At 44.1% G+C, this 16,346-nt stretch overlaps 1 protein-coding gene across 2 annotated transcripts in view; it reads left to right on the forward strand.

The window, feature by feature from the left end:
* The first annotated feature begins 1,694 nt into the window (after positions 1 to 1,694).
* Positions 1,695 to 16,346, forward strand: part of LOC115171624 (protein phosphatase 1 regulatory subunit 29-like) — a 139,533-nt gene continuing 124,881 nt past the window's right edge. For both annotated transcript variants that reach the window (XM_029728600.1, XM_029728601.1), the window contains exon 1: positions 1,695 to 1,778. The gene's annotated coding sequence lies outside the window, so the exon portion shown is untranslated. The remainder of the gene's footprint in view (positions 1,779 to 16,346) is intronic.

The raw sequence follows: 16,346 nt of genomic DNA on the forward strand, positions 1-16,346 counted from the left end.
GTGCGTGTGTGTCAATAAAGTATCGTGGTGTGTAAGTGAGGTTGCATCATTCCCCTCTTACCGAGGGAGGTGCTAGTGGGTCACAGATCAGCCCAAACGGAGTTGCTCTCTTTCTCAACACATGCCCTGAAGGTTGGAACCAAAAAGACCCAGGAAGAGATCCTGTTCCCCTCACTCTGTCTCTGGTCTAGGGACATAATTATGATGAATCAGTTTATAGTTTGTAATCTATCAAGTCATCTTATTGCTCCCCCGATGATGATCTAGGTGCTGCGTGTGTGGATGTGGAGTACAGCACGTCTGCACATGACAGGGGTGTATCATACAGGTATCTATGCAGCATTCTCAGTTCTCTACCTTGTTTTATCATACTCAGCCCGATACTTGAGTCATTAGAACATTGGCACACACACACACACACACACACACACACACACACACACACACACACACACACACACACACACACACACACACACACACACACACACACACACACACAGTTTGAGAGATGTACTATTTGAGTTTGAACATGTTCATACATGTGAAGCAGACTGGTTCAACATCCCTCCCACTCACATCCACACTCCTTTACCCTTGTTTATATCATATCTTCCCACATAGCCTAAAGGAAAAATATACTGTACATCTTCCCATATATTCATTCATTCACTTTTTTCACACACACACAGTTCCCATTACATGCAGCTTCCTCAGTGTTCCATGTTTTCCTGTGGGATAATCCTCTGACAGGTGTTCCTGGCCACAGCTCCATACTCCCTGTCTCACCACTGGTCTGGTCCAACACCCTGCTTCAGGAGAAGACTACACACAGACACTCATAAGGGCTTTTCTCTCTCTCCTACTCCTGTCTCCTACCCCTTTTCTTTCTATCTCTGTCTAGATTGATGGGGTGATAAGGGGTGAGGTTGGTTGGGGAGGGGGGGGGGGGTATTCAGGGGTGAGGTTGGTTGGGGAGGAGGAGGGTATTGAAGGCTGAGGTTGTATACAGTATGTAACAGAGCTATTGATGGGTGAGGTAGGGTGAGTCAGAAAGGGATTGAGGTAGGGTGAGGGCAACAGAGGATTAGTCAGTGCACCCACCTCCTCTCCAGGTGCTAGGGGCTCTCTGCATTGCTGAGTGAGTGTAATACCAGATTTACCTGATATAACCCAGAAAACCACTCTGAGGAGTGACTAGTTTGATTGTGTAAAAGTGAGATGTGTCTAAGACATTACATTTGCAGACAAATAAGATATATTCATTGACATTAGCCTACTGTTCATTTATAGTGGGTCTAGTTGTTGTTATGTTAGTAGCATATAGCCCCAGTCAGTGGCGGACATGGACAGACAGTGACACATTCAATACAGCCTTACACACTCTTGACAGGATCGAGCTTATCTAGGCTGTAATCATTAGTCCAACAGTTGCAAACAGAGGAGGATGGTCCTCCCCTTCCTCCTCTGTGGAGCCTCCACTGAGCCCAGTAGTTATGTGCTTCTGTCAAAGAGGATCGACAGCAATAGTGCAAGAGCCCATTGCAGTTCAATCTAAGCAGGAATGGCATTACCTCCACACAGAGGTCTCTCTCTCTCTCTCTCTCTCTGTCACTCTCTCTCTCTCTCTCTCTCTCTCTCTGTCGCTCTCTCTATCTCGCGCGCGCTCCCATCACTCGCGCGCTGTGCAGCTGAACTACGGTGTTGGCAGAGAATTTTAAAAAACCTGCCTCTGCTTCAAGCGTTGGAAGAATATTTTGGAACGGAAATCAGAGGAGGTACTGTAATAATTTGTTTACCTTCCAAGCGAATGTGAATTATTTTGTAAATGGCACGCTCCTATAGTCGCATAGTTATGAATAGTTCAGAGGTAAACGGATCGATGGTACCGGGATTATGCTGTTGCTTGCAGAGCAGCCACCTGCGCTAAACATAAGCTCTGCGTTGTCTGTCTATCGACGCAACAGTACTAGTAGACGACATGGTTTTGTAAGCAAAGCCTACTGCTTTCAATAGCCGATTTTGTGTTCGTGATTTTGTTGTTAGTTTTTTAAATGTTGGAATTCAGTTTGATGATGTAAGCTATAATTCGTGGAGGACGCTGTAGCCTAATGGAAACATTGCCTATTTGAGTTACAGTTATTGGATATGTTTTTGCGGCGATACATGTATATATGTGTTCAGGCTGCTTGGGCAAAAGAATGAGAAAGACGGTGTCGGTCGATAGATCATCGGTTGGGCGCGCGGAGGGACAGATGTGAGAGGGGGATTTGGAGGGAGGAGAGGAATCACGCGGGGATAATACTGTGACGTTCTGCATGTGATGTGTTCTCTAGACAGGTTTGTGTTATCTCTTTCTTCCTCTCTCTCTCTCTTGCTTTGCACTGTGACCAGATTTGGCACTTTAACACAGCAAATCACACTGTCGTTGTCGTCTCGGTATTTTTTATTTATTTTTATTTTACCTTTATTTAACCAGGTAGGCAAGTTGAGAACAAGTTCTCATTTACAACTGCAACCTGGCCAAGATAAAGCAAAGCAGTGCTACACAAACAACACAGAGTTACACATGGAGTAAAACAAACATACAGTACAAAAACAAGTCTTTATACAATGTGAGCAAATGAGGTGAGATAAGGGAGGTAAAGGCAATAAAGGCCACGGTGGCGAAGTAAATACAATATAGCAATTAAAAAAACGCTGGAATTGTATATTTGCATTAGGTGAATGTGCAAAGTAGAAATACTGGTATAGGCTATCGGACAGCATAATGCAAGGCTGACAGGCTGTCACAAGCCAGCGTGTGCACGTTGGATAATATGGATTATATGAGAAAGTATTTTAAAGTATTGGCTGAACAGCATTGGTTGTACTTCTCGAAATAATACTGAAAATGTGTCTGCAACGCGTGTGAGTGTGTAGGCTAAGGGAGGGAGAGAGAGAGAGATGGCTTGGTATCAGCAGATGTTGACGCACCACGGTGTCCCCTTCGCCACTGTCTGCCATTTGGAAGTTAAGACACCAATCACACTCCCGACCGACACTGAAAGCAATTCAGCCGCCCACACGTTTCCCTGAACGGATGGCATGAGTAGTGAGCTGAACGCAGAACCCTGATTTGTTATAATCAAAGACATACAGATGAATCATGATCACTGCACTGAGTTTTCATTAGGCTGCCTAGTTCTCATTTCTGTATATATATTCTGTTTTACAGTTATTTCGAAAGTTAGCTTAATCGAGATTACATCTATTTTACTAGGTATATTATTAGTCTTCACTGTGAGAATATCCCATTGGGCACACAGTGGTTGAATCAACGTTCTTTCCACCATTTCAATGAAATTAGGTTGAACTAGTGTGGAACAGAAGTTGAATTGATGTCTGTCAAGTGGGATGTTTATGAGAGAGAGTTGCATGCTGAAAAAGGCCAGTGCTGTCAGTCAGCACCATGGACAGTGCACCATGCTGATTCAGCAGGGATCACGATAGGGAAGGCTATAGCAGGTTAACACATGATGGTGCTTGTACAGTATCCGGCCCTCCAGAGTTACCTCAATTATTTCAGCTGGTGATGTTTTCAGGAGCGTCAGGTGCGGTGCCTGGTTGGAACTAAACCTTGCAGCACTCCAGGCCCGGGTCAACCCGGGGTAACCCCTGCTCCAGCCCCTGATCATGACCCATCATCCACTCTGGTGAATGGACCATAGGCCAGAGGGCTTTGGCTTTTCATCCAGTCAGCCAGTATTGAATGTTAGGCCCATTAGCTTTTTATGACCCCAAAGTGCAGCCAGACAGGCCCCTACGACCCTGCTAACATAACCACATAAATAGAGCCCCTATCACCCTGCTAACATAACCACATAGATAGAGCCCCTTCGGCACTGCTAACATAACCACATAGATAGAGTCCCCTACGGCTCTGCTAACATAACCACATAGATAGAGTCCCCTACGGCACTGCTAACATAACCACATAGATAGAGCCCCTACGGCCCTGCTAACATAACCACATAGATAGAGCCCCTACGGCCCTGCTAACATAACCACATAGATAGAGCCCCTACGGCCCTGCTAACATAACCACATAGATAGAGCCCCTACGGCCCTGCTAACATAACCACATAGATAGAGCCCCTACGGCCCTGCTAACATAACCACATAGATAGAGCCCCTACGGCCCTGCTAACATAACCACATAGATAGAGCCCCTACGGCCCTGCTAACATAACCACATAGATAGAGCCCCTACGGCCCTGCTAACATAACCACGTAGATAGAGCCCCTACGGCCCTGCTAACATAACCACGTAGATAGAGCCCCTACGGCTCTGCTAACATAACCACATAGATAGAGCCCCTACGGCCCTGCTAACATAACCACATAGATAGAGCCCCTACGGCCCTGCTAACATAACCACATAGATAGAGTCCCCTACGACCCTGCTAACATAACCACATAGATAGAGCCCCTACGGCCCTGCTAACATAACCACATAGATAGAGCCCCTACGGCCCTGCTAACATAACCACATAGATAGAGCCCCTACGGCCCTGCTAACATAACCACATAGATAGAGCCCCTACGGCCCTGCTAACATAACCACATAGATAGAGTCCCCTACGACCCTGCTAACATAACCACATAGATAGAGCCCCTACGGCCCTGCTAACATAACCACATAGATAGAGCCCCTACGGCCCTGCTAACATAACCACATACAGTGCATTCGGAAAGTATTCAGACCCCTTGACTTTTTCCACATTTTGTTACGTTACAGCCTTATTCTAAAATTGATTACATTTGTTTTTTTCCCTCATCAATCTACACAATATCCCACAATGACAAAGCAAAAACAGGTTTTTAGACATCTTTGCAAATTTATTACAAATAAAAAATGGAAATATAGTATTTACATAAGTATTCAGACCCTTTACGCAGTACTTTGTAGAAGCCCCATTGGCAGCAATTCCAGCCTTGATTTATCTTGACACTACCAGCTTGGCACACCTTTATTTGGGGAATTTGTCCCATTCTTCTCTGCAGATCCTTTCAAGCTCTGTCAGGTTGGATGGGGATTGTCACTGCACAGCTGTTTTCTGATTTTCAGGTCTCTCCAGAGATGTTCGATCGTGGTGCTGCCACCACCATGTAGGGATGGTGCCAGGTTTCCGCCAGATGTGACGCTTGGCATTCAGGCCAAAGAGTTCAATCTTGGTTTCATCAGACCAGAGAATCTTCTTTCTCATGGTCTGAGACTCCTTAAGGTGACTTTTGGCAGGTACTATTTAATGCGGGTACTATTTAAACTCCAAGTGGGCTGTCATGTGTCTTTTACTGAGGAGTGGCTTCCTTCTGGCCACTCTAGAGTAAAAGCCTGATTGGTGGAGTGCTGCAGAGATGGTTTTGCTTCTTGAAGGCTCTCCCATCTCCACAGAGGAACTCTGGAGCTCTGTCAGAGTGACCATCAGGTTCTTGGTCACCTCTCTGACCAAGGCCCTTCTCCACCAATTGCTCAGTTTGGCCGGGCGGCGAGCTCTAGGAAGAGTATTGGTGGTTCCAAACTTCTTCCATTTAAGTATGACAAGTCCTCACAAGTCCTCAACTGGCAACTTCATTAAATAGTACCTGCAAAACACCAGTCTCAACATCAACAGTGAAGAGGCAACTCCGGGATGCTGGCCTTCTAGGCAGAGTTCCTCTGTCCAGTGTCATATTCTTTTATTTTTATTGGCTTTTTCTTTGCAACTCTGCCCAAAAGGCCAGCATCCCGGAGTCGCCTCTTCACTGTTGACATTGAGACTGGTACTATTTAATGAAGCTGCCAGTTGAGGACTTGTGAGGCGTCTGTTTCTCAAACTAGACACTCTAATGTACTTGTCCTCTTGCTCAGTTGTGCACTGGGGCCTCCCACTCCTCTTTATATTCTGGTTAGAGCCAGTTAGCGCTGTTCTGTGAAGAGAGTAGTACACAGCGTTGTACCAGATCTTCAGTTTCTTGGCAATTTCTGACATGGAACAGCCTTAATTTCTCAGAACAAGAATAGACTGATAAGTTCCAGAAGAAAGTTATTTGTTTCTGGCCATTTTGAGCCTGTAATCGAACCCACAAATGCTGATGCCCCAGATACTCAACTAATCTAAAGAAGGCCATTTTTATTGCTTCTTTAATAAGAACAACAGTTTTCAGCTGTGCTAACATAATTGCAAAAGGGTTTTCTAATGATCAATTAGCCTTTTAAAATGATAAACTTAGATTAGCTAACACAGCATGCCATTGGAACACAGGAGTGATGGTTGCTGATAATGGGCCTCTGTACGCCTATGCAGATATTCCATAAAAAATCATTGGTTTCCAGTGACAATAGTCATTTACAACATTAACAGTGTCTACACTGCTACTACTACAGGCAGCAGAACGTTCTCCACGGCGTCTCCAGACTCTGTCACGTCTGTCACGTGCTCAGTGTGAACCTGCTTTCATCTGTGAAGAGCACAGGGCGCCAGTGGCGAATTTGCCAATATTGGTGTTCTCTGGCAAATGCCAAACGTCCTGCACGGTGTTGGGCTGTAAGCACAACCCCCACCTGTGGACGTCAGGCCCTCATACCACCCTCATGGAGTCTGTTTCTGACCGTTTGAGCAGACACATGCACATTTGTGGCCTGCTGGAGGTCATTTTGCAGGGCTCTGGCAGTGCTTCTCCTGCTCCTCCTTGCACAAAGGCGGAGGTAGCGGTCCTGCTGCTGGGTTGTTGCCCTCCTACGGCCTCCTCCATGTCTCCTGATGTACTGGCCTGTCTCCTGGTAGCGCCTCCATGCTCTGGATACTACGCTGACAGACACAGCAAACCTTCTTGCCACAGCTCGCATTGATGTGCCATCCTGGATGAGCTGCACTACCTGAGCCACTTGTGTGGGTTGTAGACTCCGTCTCATGCTACCACTAGAGTGAAAGCACCGCCAGCATTCAAAAGTGACCAAAACATCAGCCAGGAAGCATAGGAACTGAGAAGTGGTATGTGGTCCCCACCTGCAGAACCACTCCTTTATTGGGGGTGTCTTGCTAATTGCCTATAATTTCCACCTGTTGTCTATTCCATTTGCACAACAGCATGTGAAATTATTGTCAATCAGTGTTGCTTCCTAAGTGGACAGTTTGATTTCACATAAGTGTGATTGACTTGGAGTTACATTGTGTTGTTTAAGTGTTCCCTTTATTTTTTTGAGCAGTATATATAACGACAGAATTGCTTGATGATAGGTGCCAGTTGTTTACTGTCAAGCCAGACAACACATTATAGCAACTTTGGTTTTAGAAGTGGGGGATACATAATATTTATTTTATGTATCCTGGAGGCGTCCGCATGGTCCTAAAGCACACCGTTGCCTCGTTTTGTATCACATTCCAATGATAAAACTGGGGAGGACAAAAATGCAATTTCATAATGTGAGGGGGGACAGTGAAAGTTGTGTCCCTGTATTATAGATATATTTCAGAGGTGGAATGTAAATATTTCATTGAAATATCAAGGCCCTGAGAGCAATTAGGACAAATATGTTTGGACATTTCTATTACGAACAATGACAGTAAGGGTAATACAAATTAGACAGCAGTGTGATATGACCTGACAATAATTACAGGTGTTACTGGTGTTGTCGGGAAATGCTACCCATGCACCGTGAGGTGATTCAAAGTGTGTGTGTTGTGTTTGTGTGTGTGTGAATTCATTCCCGTCCTACACACACTGAGCAGTGATTGCGTATGCCGGTGACATTCCCAGTCTGTTGCAGTAATTGAGGTCTGATTGAGTAATAAGTGGTGTGTGTGTTTATGTGTGTGTGACTGTGTGCATGTGTACAACATGCGTGCATCTGTGTGATCTGTGTGAGTGTGTGTGTCTTTGTGTGTGTGTGTGTGTTTATGTGAGTGTGTGTGTGTGTGTCTGTGTGCATGTGTGCACCGATGCATGCATCTGTGTGTCTGTGTGTTTATGTGAGTGAGTGAGTGAGTGAGTGAGTGAGTGTGTGTGTGTGTGTGCGTTACTGTAGGTTAGGAGGTCTAATTGAGTTGCTAGTGGTCTGGTGATTGAGGTTGGCAGTGGGAGGTGTGACAGACAGCCTGTGTGCGGAGCCACTATCTGTGTCCGTGTGAATGTGTGTGTGTGTGTGTGCACCAGTCCTGTCACCGGTGTGCCACGCTGCTTATACTGGTATGCTGGCAGAGACTATGAAGTGGTGTTTGTTGTGAGAGAGTGTGTGGGTTGTTGACAGGAAGGTGTTAAGGTTGCCTAAGGTAGCAGGGCTGGTGACAACACTCCGACCCTGTCCAAGTCTGGCACAAAGACTTGTATGTGTGTTTCTGTGTGTAGGTATGTTTGATTGTGTGTGTGTGTGTGTGTGTGTGTGTGTGTGTGTGTGTCCCCGTCCATGTCTGAGGATGTCAGGAGATGATGTGTAAACCGGCCACTAGGGGCAACAGTGAGAGCTGTTACCTTCAAGTAGGCTTTGGTTTTGCTAGGGCGTTGTGGGCGTAAGCATCTGCCTCTGGTTCCAATGCTTGCATGTTCAAATCCAGCAATAGAAAGTTGTTTTTGATATTTTTGTTTTAAGTCTATCCCAAACCTTAATCCTTACCTTAACCATTTGGAGTTAATGCCTAACCTTAAGAATTCAGAGTTAATGCCTAAATGTAACCTTGGAACAATACAGAGAAGTAACCAAACTTTTCGAAATTTGACGTTTGGAACAACTTAGAAATTTGACATTTGAGAAACATGGATGAACGTCTAATTCTGACGTGAAACTGTGAGAGCTTGTTGGTGTCGAGAGGGGGCACCATCTGGCATCCTCTCTGCTTCATGCCAGCTACCCCCTCCTCCACTCCTCCTCCTCCAATGAGAAGAGGGAGATAGAGAGGGAGGGGAGGGTAGAGAGGGAGATATGGAGAGAGGAGAGGGTAGAGAGCGAGGAGAGTGGGAGGGTAGGGTAGAGAGTGAGGAGAGAGGGAGAGAGGAGCGATGAAGGGGAGGGTAGAAGTAGACCATACTGTATTTGTGAGGTTGGGTAGATGGATAGAACAATGGAGAGGGAGAGTTAGTGGTATTTCTAGAAATCTATTTCCCTCTGCCATTTTTGTAGCGCCTCTGTCACATTTCCCACTGACTGTCCCGTACACAGTGCACAAAACACACTCAAACAAACACATAAGACTATGCAAACATAAATCTACCGACACACCCACCCAATGCATGCATGCATGCAAGCACGCACGCACACACACACACACACACACACACACACACACACACACACACACACACACACACATACACACAAGCAGAGGGGATTTTGGAATAATGCCTTGGGTTTTTTGTACTGCCCCAGTTTCGTTTGGCAACTGTGCTGCACACTCATCTCTCTCTCTCTCTCTCTCTCTCTCTCTCTCTCTCTCTCTCTCTTCTCTCTTCTCTCTCTCTCTCTCTCTCTCTCTCTCTCTCTCTCTCTTCTCTCTCTCTCTCTTGCTGTCAACACAGATGCACACACCAGACACACACATATTGGTATCTGTGCCAAGATGTGGGCATAAATATTTTAGCCCTGTCACCCACAGCAGCTGGGATTGCACTGTAGACATAATCTCTGTGTTTCTGCATTTGTACTGTGTGTGTGTGTGTGTGTGTGTGTGTGTGTGTGTGTGTGTGTGTGTGTGTATACTGTAGCTACAGTAGCTACCAGTCCCTCAGGGGAGAGGAGTTTAGCTCCTTCATTCTATCTAAGCAGACTGGAAATGTCCAACTGTAGTTGTAATAAGACAGAATGACTCTTCTCCCCTCAGTGGGTTTGTATGCGTGTCTGTAGGTGTGTTCATACGTGTCTGTATGTGTGTGTTTGTGGTTTGCATTTGTGGTGTATGTGTGTTTGTGCAGGTATGCGTATCTGTCAGTATGCATGTGTGGTGTGTGTGTGTTTTCCTTTAATATATTGTAATTCAGAGTGCTTTCTAATGACATGTGTAGGGACGGTAGTGGTTCTGTTTTGATGTGAATTTCCCCTTGCATATTCATGGGCTTCTAACTCTAAATGTGAGATGTTGACTAAACTTTGACGAGTACAGCAGTAACCAATTTGTCCTAATTTCATAGATTTGAGTACCTTACTTTCCGGACTATTAAGCGCACCTGAATATAAGCCGCACCCACTGAATTTAAAAAATATATATTATTTTGAACATAAATAAGCCGCACATGTCTATAAGCAGTAAGCACATGTCTATAAGCATGTCTATAAGGTGCCTACCGGTACATTGAAACAAATGAACTTTACACAGGCTTTAACGAAACACGGCTTGTAACAAAAATAAATAGGCTTTAACGAAATACGGCTTGTAACAAAAATAAATAGGCTTTAACGAAACACGGCTTGTAACAAAAATAAATAGGCTTTAACGAAATACGGCTTGTAACAAAAATAAATAGGCTTTAACGAAACACGGCTTGTAACAAAAATAAATAGGCTTTAACGAAACACGGCTTGTAACAAAAATAAATAGGCTTTAACGAAACACGGCTTGTAACAAAAAATCAAAAATGAGCAGTAAACAGCCTACCAAGAAAGTCATTGGTCACTATCTTCCTCCTGTGCACTGAAACCACTGAAGTCATCTCCTTTCAAAAAAAATTGAAAGCGGGAAAAATCCATATATTAGCCGCGTCATTGTTTAAGCCGCGAGGTTCAAAGCGTGGGAAAAAAGTTGCGGCTTATAGTCCGGAAATTACGGTAGACATTCAGCAGTTTGTTACCAAGGTATTCATTAGGCACCAAAACGGAGAAAAAACTGACTGAAACAGGGAGGTTTACCTGCACTTGACCAATCAGAAACACTTATTTTCATTTTCTGTTGCAAAATGTTTTGAAACCTTTTTCTGCTTCGTGCCATAATGAATATAACCCTGTATGACAACAAGTTCACATCTTGACAACTATATCAAAAGAACAGACACAGAGAAAGGCTTGGATGACAATACACATTTAGTTAGCAATATAGAACAACTGGCAACAGGGGCAGCTAAAGGTTCCAAACACCTGTTTTGACCTAGAAAATACCATACAGATTCTCTACAAAACTTTGCCATAAAATGTAATGGGAATTGAGAGGCTGTCACATTCATTTTGATATTGTCAGTAAGTTTATCTCTTCCGCCCATTAGGGCTAATTCAGATAGACACACACACCGGCTAACACAATCTGTTGAGCCGCCACAGACAGATCTGTTTACACAGGGTTCTGACTTCACATCACTACATCTTCATTGTTCCCAACAGGGAAAACATCTGTATACCAAGGCCCATACCCAAGTGGACCTCTAGACCCTACACCATTTGCACTTGTGGAGATCTGAGACAAATTGATTGGTATAAGCAATATGGTGACTCTTCCACTTTGCCTATTAGAGGGCAAAGTGGAGCTATTACCAAATTGATTGCACCTGTCAAATCCTCTCAGATTTCCACAAGTGCATAGACCATAGAGTCTAGCTGTCCATTTAAGATTGGGCCAAATACAGTCAGTGGCCAAAACGCACATTAAATATCACTCTTAAACCACGGAGAAGCACTAGTCTCTGTGCTATTAGTGTCACGACTTCCACCGAAGTCGGCTCCTCTCCTTGTTCGGGCGGCGTTCGGCGATCGGCGTCACCGGCTTTCTAGCTATCGCCGCTCCATTTCTCATATGTCCATTTGTTTTGTCTTGTTCCATGACACACCTGGTTGTCATTCCATAATCACATTGCATGTATTTAGTCCTCTGTTCTTGACCATGTTCTGTTATAATATCCACCCGGCACAGCCAGAAGAGGACTGGCCACCCCTCATAGCCTGGTTCCTCTCTAGGTTTCATCCTAGGTTTTGGCCTTTCTAGGGAGTTTTTCCTAGGGAGTTTTTCCTAGCCACTGTGCTTCTTTCACATGCATTGCTTGCTGTTTGGGGTTTTAGGCTGGGTTTCTGTACAGCACTTTGAGATATCAGCTGATGTACGAAGGGCTATATAAATAAATTTGATTTGATTTTGATTTGTTCCCCTCCCTGTCTTTGTGTGTAATTGTTTATTGTTATGTGGATATTGTCAGGCGCCATACTTTTGCTATGTTCCGTGTTTTTGGCACATTATTGTTTTTGTGTGCTGTCATTTTTGGACCGGAATTAAAGTGCGCCAGTTTACCAAACTCTGCTCTCGCCTCCCTTACACACCCCTAACAATTAGTGACATTTGCATCCCTTTAGGTGGCTAGCTAACACAGAATCAGTCCGTTCTCAACAGCTAGTTTTAAGAAGTAGTCCTTCAAGCAGGAGAACCATAGAATTTGGGTCCCCGGTGCAACAAGTGGTTGGGAAGCACTTAATATAGACACCTCTTTGATGATAGGCTATGTAGTGGTAACGCTCAGAGACACTGACAGAGAGAGAGACAGAGAGAGAGAGAGATAAAGTGAAAGAAAGAATGAGAAAGAGAGGGGAGAGCGAGAGTGAAAGAAAGAGAGAGAATGAGAGAGAAATAGAGAGAGAAAAGGGGAGAGAAATGGAGCCCCATGGGATGTTTCTTGAGTTGTAACAGCTCACCTCCTGTGCGTGGGGATTAGCTACTTGGCAGATCTATACACCCTGTGGAGAACTTTACAGTACACAATGCAACAAAAGCCCAGCCAACCATGGGCCTTAGCCTGGCTAGCCGCTACATCAACCAGTCATCTGTTGTTATCAGAGACCAGAGACATGAGTTCTGCTTGGCCACCTGCTTGTGTTTTCTATTTATCCTGAACAACAATCCTTCATGCAAGGTGTGCTTATACTGTGTTTTGGCTCTGCATGGGGTCTGTGTTACTCTGTTGGTCCCAGATCTGTTTGTGCCGTCTTGCCAATGACCATGCGAGTTGGCAAGACGGCACAGACAGATCTGGGACCAGGCTATCTTTGTGTGCGTCTGAGAAGACTAGGGCTGATCCCAATTATTCGACTGGTCGATAGGCTGTTGGAGGACCAAGATTTTTTTGTGTCAAGCAGTAGCAAATATATATATATACATGGAACAAAAATATCAACGCAACATGTAAAGAAAAAAAGTGTTGGTCCCATGTTTCATGAGCTGAAATTAAAGATGCCAGAAATCTTCCATACGCACAAAGAGCTTATTTCTCTAAAATGTTTTGCACAAATTTGTTTACATCATTGTTAGTGAGCATTTATGCTTTGCCAAGATAATCCATCCACCAGGCAGGCGTGGCATATCAAGAAGCTGATTAAACAGCATGCTCATTACATAGGTGCACCTTGTGCTGGGGGACAATAAAAGGCCACTCTAAAATGTGCAGTTTTGTCACACAACACAATACCACAGATGTCTTTTGAGTGAGCGTGCAATTGACTTGCTGACTGCAGGAATGTCCACCAGAGCTGTTGCCAGAGAATGTAATGTTAACTTCTCTACCATAAGCCACCTTCAATGTCATTTTAGAGAATTTGGCAGTATGTCCAACCGGCTTCACAACCGCAGACCACGTGTATGGCGTCGTCTGGGCGAGAGGTTTGCTGATGTCAACGTTGTAACCAGAGTGCCCTATGGTGGTGGCACTGTTATGGTATGTGCAGGCATAAGCTATGGACAGTGAACACAATTGCATTTTATCAATGGTAATTTGAATGCACAGAGAGACCGTGACGAGATCCATTGTCATGCCAGTCATCAGCCGCCATCACCTCATGTTTCAACATGATAATTCACGGCCCCATTTCGCAAGGATCTGTACACAATTCCTGGAAGCTGAAAATGTCCCAGTTCTTCCATGGCCTGCATATTCACCACACGCCACCCATTGAGCATGTTTGGGATGCTCTGGATCTACATGTACAACAGTTCCCGCCAATATCAAGCAACTTCGCATAGCCATTGAAGAGGAGTGGGACAACATTTCACAGGCCACAATCAAGAGCCTGATCAACTCTATGCGAAGGAGATGTGTCACTCTGCATGAGGCAAATGGTGGTCACACCAGATACTGACTGGTTTTCTGATCCACCACCCTAACCTTTTTAAAGGTATATGTATATCTGTATTCCCAGTCATGTGAAATCCATAGATTAGGGCCTAATGCATTTATTTCAATTGACTGATTTCCTTCTATGAACAGTAACTCAGTAAAGTCTTTGAAGTTGTTGCGTGTTGCATTAACATTTTTGTTCAATGTATACAGTATATATATATATATATATACACCGGTCTTATTCACGCCCATCTCAGGGAACTATCAATTGCGAAGGCTGAGACTAATCCATTGCGGAGGCCGTGGGGATGGCACAGTCCAAGAAGAAGGGGATGCACAATGCACAAGATGCACAATGCACGTCTCTCTCCAAAATGCGCTCTCTCCTGCCAATTTGTGCACATTCATTGTTTTAAAACTTAATTGTGTGAGTTGCTTCGTTGATTGTTAGTGTCTATCAATTCCCCCATTACATATATCACCACTAGTACATTTACTGTTCATTTCTATAATTTCTAATCTACAATGTTTGTTTGGTTACTTTAATTTCTGTTAAGGCATTCAATATATTATTTATTATTACAGTCTTTTACCGTCCTCATTGTTGGAGTGGATACGTTGTTTGCAGAGCGCACAACCTATGCTACACTTGTGAGAAACAGGTTTTGGTTTATTTTGTTCCATTTACGAGTTTGTCAATTTAGTCATTGTCTTTTGTTTGGAGCGCTCCTGTTGAGTGCGGGAAGCGCACCCGATTACACAGAGAAGTACGCCTATAGGCTACCTGGCCTGCAAATGTAGGCATATAAATGTGCCCATTTGGGGATCTTATAGTATTTCTGATTGGCTTAACTCACCACCACTAATGAGCTGTGGAGCGTCTCAAAGTAATGTTTTCTTCACCTCAAACAGGAAGCAAACAAAGTCTGTTTTTACATGACAATAGTTCCTCAATGTACAGCGCATTCGGAAAGTATTTAGACCCCTTGACCTTTTCCACATATTGTTACGCCTTATTCTAAAATGGATTAAAAAAAAGTGTCCTCAATCTACACACAATACCCCATAATGACAAAGGGAAAATACAAGTGAATATAATGATAGAAGTAACTTTATCAAATTTTCAGGCCAGGGTAAGCCTACACAAAACACAGCCCTTATTTGAAATGTTTCTAAAATCCCTTATGGGAAAAATGAATGGTGGAAAACAACTGGAACCATTTCCCTGTTTGAACACTAGGTTTTATGGGTATTATGACATCTCCACTGTGGGGCTCTGTAGTTGATTTAATTAAAACATAGGGTGTGTCTATATATGGAAAAATACCTGTCTTAAAAAGTTTAGTTTAAAAAATAAAAGATAAGCAACATTTTGGTTAATAAATAGCTCAGCACTAGTAGTTGGGTGATGTTAGGGGAGATGTGGGTGAGTAAAGGGTGAGAGGGTTCTTCTACCCTAAATTAGAGGTCCAGGTCAGATATAATGACACCCCCCAGATAGGAGAGGGGGAGATATTGTCACGTCCTGGCCAGTATAAGGGTTAATTGTTATTGTAGTTTGGTCAGGACGTGGCAGAGGGTATTTGTTTTATGTGGTCCGGGGTGGTGTTTTGGTAAAAGGGTGTTTGATTTAGTATTTCCGGGTTTTTGGTTTATGGTCTATGTTTATGTATTTCTATGTGTAGTCTAGTAAGTGTGTTTCTATGTAGAGTTAATTGGGGTGGACTTCCAATTGAAGGCAGCTGTGTGGTGTTGCCTTTGATTGGAAGTCCTATATTAGTTGGGTGTGTTTGTCTGTGTGTTTGTGGGAGATTGTTCTGAGTTTAGCCTTGTGCTGTGCCAGACTGTTTTGTTGTTCGTGAGTTCGTTTTGTTTTGTTGTTTTGGTGTTCATTTAGTTTGTAAATAAATACACACGATGAGCATACACATACCTGCTGTGTTTTGGTCCTCCATTACCGACGACAACCGTGACAGATATAGAGAATATGGGTGAGGGTGGGGGATTGGGGAGACATAATGATGCCCTTCAGACATGCTGAATCAACTGTGACAATGACACTCGCAAGACCTATGGACGTCCTCAGGGCAGTGTGTGTGTGTGCATGAACATGTACTTTGTATTGTGTCCTATTGCAGCCTATGTGCTATGTTTGTGTGTCTGTCTACTGCATATACCATACTGCAGGTTACCTATGTCAGTACTGTGGCACGGCTGAGTGATGCATGTGTATACAGGACGTATCAGCCCAGAGAGCTACAATCACGTCATTTCTGTCTGGATTTCCTGCATGATTCAGTCAGCCATCC

Source organism: Salmo trutta, chromosome 32, assembly GCF_901001165.1.
Source record: "Salmo trutta chromosome 32, fSalTru1.1, whole genome shotgun sequence".
NCBI lineage: Eukaryota > Metazoa > Chordata > Actinopteri > Salmoniformes > Salmonidae > Salmo > Salmo trutta.